At 38.0% G+C, this 6,673-nt stretch overlaps 1 long non-coding RNA gene across 1 annotated transcript; it reads left to right on the forward strand.

Annotated features, from left to right (window-relative positions):
- The first annotated feature begins 4,464 nt into the window (after positions 1 to 4,464).
- LOC131998055 (uncharacterized) lies at positions 4,465 to 6,149 on the forward strand. Its single transcript, XR_009398514.1, has 3 exons — positions 4,465 to 4,936; positions 5,220 to 5,338; positions 5,424 to 6,149. It is a non-coding gene; the product is annotated as an uncharacterized LOC131998055 (long non-coding RNA).
- The last annotated feature ends 524 nt before the right edge of the window (positions 6,150 to 6,673 follow it).

Below are 6,673 nucleotides of genomic sequence, written 5' to 3' on the forward strand. Positions count from 1 at the left end.
GTAAACGACACTCATCCAAGGTCTCATAATTGAGATGAGAAACACTTCTTACAACCGAAAAGGTTGTTATATCTTACAGGCCAAGAGACCCGTACCCGGTAGATGATGCAAAATTGTTGCAGGAATAACTAAAACTATCATCAATCCGAATACTCGAGTTGAAAGTTTATATGAAGTGGACAGATTAACACGAGAATCTAATTTGTTCCAATATGCATCATGCAAACAACAGGAAGCAGGGTTATAGCCCTGGATGCCTTTTTGACTAAAAATCTCATGAGAAGTTTGTTGAAGGAGGCGAATCTAGCCTCAATTCGCAATGCATCTATAGAAGTGGAACAACCGCTCCCGAGTTAGTACACCATTCCTGAATAGCAGAACTAAGACCATCCATAGTCATATTCACCTCCTCGCAAATATATTGTCTGCATATATCTCGGCAAAAATAAATGCGCTGGTGGTCATAGGGATCTCAAAGACGACTTGCGACTAATCTATTAGTCGACTTTTTCTGTAAAAAAGTCGGAGTCGACTTTCAATGACTTAAAAGTCGAATAATCGATTTTGAAGTCGAATAGTCGAACAAAAGCTGCACAGAGTTTTACAAGTTTGGCTTGCTTCTGTTGTTCCTACTTAGTGATGCGTTGCAAAAATAATCGGGTTAATTAAAAAAGAATTGTTTCCAATTGGGCACTTTATTCTCAAGTGCTACGATTCATTGCTCTTTGGTTTACTTTTGTTGCCATAAATATATTTTTTAAGTTGAACAGTTATTTAAACCGAAGGCAAAATATGGTAATATCATTACATGGTTGAATATATTAGAGTATGTTCAGCAGCGGTATTCTGATGGGTAAGGAAGATATTCTTTCTCGACCAATGGCGCATGCTTGGATAACAAGGATTCCCTCAGAACCTGAATCCATAATTAGAGGATTAAAGGAATATAACCCTAATCTTTCAACCACCGACTGGAAAATTGGATAAGGCTGATGGTGACCGGGAACATGCAGTATTCATACTAAACTCCGGCTAAACGGATTGTATCCTACGGATTCAGCAAGTTGAAACTGAAGATCTATAGAAGCGGTAGGGTTGGTGAATCAGGAGACAACTCAGGAGTTGTTGCTGAACACTTGTCTGAGGAACTATCGACCACATCGATAAAGTATAATCGATGTGGTCGATATTCCGCGTATATCGGAAGATATACGTGGAAGAATATGCCACTGGGATGTGTTGCATGACCACAGCTTCTCTGATCATCGTTATATTGGTTTAATTTCGGCACAAATTCTGCGTGCCTATCCCTTCTAGACCAGAAAATTAAGTGGAAACTACGTAGGATATAGACATAGTGGTCTAGCGGATTACGAAGGCCCTGAGTGACTCGCTTGTGTCAGCATTTCCTATTGCCAAGCCAAGGGGCAAACAGCGACAGTCATGGTGGACCCCAGAGCTGGTTAGTCTAAGGAAGGACTGCAGAAAACTCTTCAACAGAGCAGAAGCCAAAAGAGCACCACACGATTGGGACATCTATAAGCCTGAGTTAAGAAAATATAAGGGCGAGCTGAGAAAGGCTCAGAACAAATCCTGGGTAGAATTCTACAACTCCGTGAAGGATGCACCTGAGGCCTCTAGACTAAGGAAGATTCTGTCCTCCAGACGTCTCAGTCATTGTGTCCGTCATGATAGGTCACTGTCTAATCGGAAAACATGCTGACAGACTGTAGGTTGGCAGCAACGACTTTTGCAGAAGCTGTGAGGCCATCGAAGAAGAAAAGACTATAGAACACATTCTGTTGGAGACTTACTTTATATTTTAAACTTAACGATTATATTTCCTTTACTTTATTTAAAAAAATATATTAATTTGAACTTTTAACGTCAATCATAATATTGGGTTGCCCACAAAGTAATTGCGGATTTTTCATATAGTCGGCGTTGACAAATTTTTTCACCGCTTGTGACTCTGTAATTGCATTCTTTCTTCTGTCAGTTATCTGCTGTTACTTTTAGCTTGCTTTAGAAAAAAAGTGAAAAAAAGTATATTTGATTAAAGTTCATTCTATTGGGTTGCCCAAAAAGTAATTGCGGATTTTTTAAAAGAAATGCATTTTTAGTAAGACTTAGAATGAACTTTAATCAAATATACTTTTTTTACACTTTTTTTCTAAAGCAAGCTAAAAGTAACAGCTGATAACTGACAGAAGAAAGAATGCAATTACAGAGTCACAAGCTGTGAAAAAATTTGTCAACGCCGACTATATGAAAAATCCGCAATTACTTTTTGGGCACCCCAATAAGTTTTATTAAAAATGCATTTACTTTCTTTTAAAAAGTCCGCAATTACTTTTTGGACAACCCAATATATTGTATTCGCTTTGATTTATTTGAATATGTTCAGTGTGATATTTCACTTTCATTTTGTGTCTTTTGATGTTTCATTGTTTTATGAACACGACCACGTTTTCATTTATGACGTTTTCACTGTTTATTGTTTTACGCTTTGTTCTATGTTTGTTAAAAGTACCGTTCGAATTTTAAATCATTTTCCTTCTCGACGTTTAAGAAGAATAGAATTAATTAAGACTTTCATTTAATAATATTACATAATTTGTAACCTAATTGTTTTTTAATTTTGTTCAGATAATAAAACGACAATCATTTTTATTTGAATTAACAAGTAAAGCCGTTTATTCTAAAACGATTTGAATGAATTTTATGACCATAAAGTAAGGTTTTTATTCTAATTCAGCCTCGAAAGTGTTACTGCCGTAAAACATGGTTGCAGCCGCAACAATTATTTAAAGTTCCTGGACAAAAATAAGCACCTTTGTTGCAGCCGTAATAATTTTTTTTATTATTTAATTATTGGTTAATGCAACGCCGTAGTGTATGATTGAAAAATAAGAATATGTCGACCGGAAAAGCTGATGGATCAAGCAGTGAGAACGAAGGCGATAACACAGTATTAGATAACACAGTCGCTGATCTGAGGAAAGATGTTAGCAACCTAAAAATCATGTTAGGAGCTCTCGTCAAAAAAATAAACACGCCGTCTACGCCCAAATCTGCAGAGTCGCCACAGAAGAATTTCATAACCTCAAAAGAAGTGCCAAATAATGTGAACACCAAAACAGCCGGTAATGAAAATCCGTCTTCTTCGTCAATGAACTTTAATACAATGCCATTAAATGAGCCACCGATGCAGCCGAAGTTAAGTATTGAAAGATTAAATTTTCCACCTTATTATTATACAAACTTGAGCACAATCCACTGCCTCAATACCTCCATTACAATCATTTACCCACATGCTCGCAAATGTCCAAACAACAAATTCAGCGATGACTCTGGCACATTTGCCAACCACCTTTTTTCCACTAACAGGTAATTCACAACGTACAGGTAGTACACAGCCATCTTCTTAAAGACTAAGTCAGCCTACAGATATAATGTTAGATGAAAAATCCACAACGCAGATCTGTAAATTACATGAGTTGCCAAAATTTAATGGACAGCCGGAGCAATGGCCTCGTTTTGTTGTGTCGTACAAGGACACTACACACAACTACGACTATTCGAGTCTAGAAAATTTGACCTGATTGCAGAAAGCACTTAAAGGTGAAGCAATGACCAAGGTTGAAGCATACTCCATCCATCCATCTTGTGTTGATCAGGTAATCAAAAAACTTGACTTTTATTACGGTCGCCCTGATATTATGATTAGGAGCCAAATTTCCAAGGTGCGTGCTTTTCCAGCGATTTCTGGAAAGAAAATATCAGATTTACTCAAGTTCAGAAAGATGGTTAGCAATCTTTCTGTCGTTTTGGAAAATGCCGGTGTCTCTCTACATTTGAACAACCCAACACCACTGGACGAGCTCGTGAAAAAACTGTCCATCACAATGTGAGAGGAATGGTGAAGATATCGTAACAAATTTCCAGTGTACGAGATTTCAGTGTGTACACGAAATTGCTACGTATATTGCTCTAGCAACTGAGAGTGACAAAACGCGCAACGAAGCAGTAAATAGCAAAGATAAGCTAAAAACAACGTTTGGCATCGCTACGAAATCACGATGACTAAATTGTCCAATGTGCCGACAGAATCACTATTTAAACCAGTATACCGACATCAACAACATAGAAACATCACCTCTGCTGTAAGATGGAAATTCGTAAAGGACAACCAGCTGTGTTTTGGATGCCTCAACACAGGCCTACCCCAAGTGCTGGCACTCTAGCCGATTCGGGTACAATCGATAACTGTGCTGACACTTCTGTGCCGACGATTGTGAATGACACCACAAAAAAGAAAAATTGTATGTATTGAACGATGTTTTTGTTGAGGTTTATAGTGACGTCACTCCAAGGTTATTGATTGGATTACCTCATATTAGATTGGTCCGGCCATATAATGTAATAAATTTAGATGATAGCTTTTCAATTCACCAAACTTTGTCGTGGACCCCGGAGGGTCCGAACTGTCTCAGCGGAGAAAGGGGACATAGTGTGCTGGCGGGCGCTGGCTGTTGGCGTTAGAGCTCCGGCTGTGGCTCAGTCTGGGGCGCGGTTCTTGCCAACACACCATGTCCAGAGACAGCTGACAAAAAAACTAAATTGAAACCAGCTCTGGATGGGATAACAACACAGGGTCATACTTACTTTACGGCAGGCACGTTATTCGCCTTCTTACTCGCACTTACCGCTATGGATTCGCTCTTCAGGGGGCACTGAGACATCCTACAGTGCCCTGGACGGCCCACCCCAACCATGGTATCCGTTGTCCAACAGTTTTGGATACCCCAGAATCGTCTCCCCGTTCCCCCTCTACAGCATGGTGCACTACCCCTTCCTTACCTTAATGATCTACTCTTCCATAGCGAAATGAGAATACTAAGCCAAGTGGAATTTCATTTCTACGTTATAAAAGGTATGTATGGGCTTTATTTAGAGGTTACATCCTCTGATTTTGATTCTATACGTTAAATTAACATTGATCAAAATATTTAAATGTTAAAGAAAGCTTTATAATTACTGCAATTTACAAAAACAAAAAAAAAAACGCAATTTTTAAGGCAATGCAAAGTAAGAAATTCAATTAATTAGATAAAGATTAAAACAAATCAAACTTCTAAAATCAATCCAAAAGGACTTAAAAAAAAAATAAAAAAATTACAATATATATATATAACTGTTTTTTTTTTTCTTTTCAGAAAAGTGCCTTTGTTGCGTCTGTCAGATCGCCGGACTGGAATGCTTCGACGACGGCTCCCCTGGATAGCAAGACAATTTGGTAGCGGAGGTGCCCTGGATCTCCCTTTTTATGTTCTTGGTAAGTATGTATAGGTAGTTCGTGTAATGTCTTACCCTCAATAAAAATATATAATTTCTTGTTTTTCTTTTTTTTTTTCTTTTAGCCAACCTGCAGGGACAACATTAAACGACCAAAGGGTCTTTTATTTAAAGTGTATTCCTAGTGCCCTAGAATGAGCTCACCCTACTTCCTAGGTTGTATCGTCCGTTCAATCACCGGACTGCAGATATGAAACCCAATGTCTACCCTGTTTGCTGCCTAAGTTATTCTGTTTTCTTTTTTTTTTTATTTCTTATATTTTTATTCCAGGATGTGTGTCAAGCTAAGTTTCTCTGTGTATCGTTCTAAGTATTGAACATATAAAAAGGAGCATACATCGGCCTACCTTGGCACCTACGGGCTGCTGGTGCAAAATTCCCTCGGGGACACTGGAGCAGATGGCGGCGGTGGAACCAATGATGAAGCTGGAGATGCTGATGAGATGATGATGTTGTTGAGGATGGAAATGTTGACGTTGCCGTGGATGACGATGGTTAAAATTGCAGTAGAGGTGGGTATTTATTATTTGACAAAAAGTTTTTGTTGTTCTGTTTAGTCTTTGCTATGTTTTATTCGTGGCTCAAATTAACGTTCTTTTTCAAAGCTTTTTATATTTCACAGGATCTTTTTTCCTTAGCATTAATTAGCACTAATAAGTTTATTTAGCTTTAAGTTGATCTAAAGTAACTTCAGCTTTTTTACTACAAAAGCTAGTCTTTATTCCTTTCACAAAAAAAAGGAACATTTATTTGCTTTTAAATAAAAAACTTTATGCCTTTGGCATCACATATTCTGATTTGTTTTTTTTTCTTTTGTTTGTCAAGCTCACAATCAAAGGTTTGTAGAACACAACATAACCTTTTCTTTTTTTTAAAGTTTTCTCTCTTTTTGAAACACCACTTTCAACACTCTTGAGTACACCACCTCTTACTGCTTGCACGGCTCCATCCAAAAAGAACTCGTCATCTTCCCTTTACTGTCCATCATGGTTCCCCCAAGCCATCATGTCCACCGAGGAACCATCATAAAATTTTGTTTTCCAAAATAGCAAAAACAAACAACATATGGTTTCCTCGATTTTCATTGTAGTAGTTACCTTTGTATGTGGAGGTAACATATGCTGGTATCGCAGGGTTGCATTCACCAGCTGCCATAAAAAAAACAGACTGTTCAAACCCAGATGTCGCTCTTCTCTAATCAGACATAGGGTGACACGCTACAAACCCAATCATCCTTTAGACGTCACCGTCATAGGATGGGAGGGAAAAACAAATTTTTGTCATGTATATAATAACATAACGTGTGAACGTAGCA

This window comes from Stomoxys calcitrans, chromosome 5 (assembly GCF_963082655.1).
Source record: "Stomoxys calcitrans chromosome 5, idStoCalc2.1, whole genome shotgun sequence".
In the NCBI taxonomy this organism is placed as follows: domain Eukaryota; kingdom Metazoa; phylum Arthropoda; class Insecta; order Diptera; family Muscidae; genus Stomoxys; species Stomoxys calcitrans.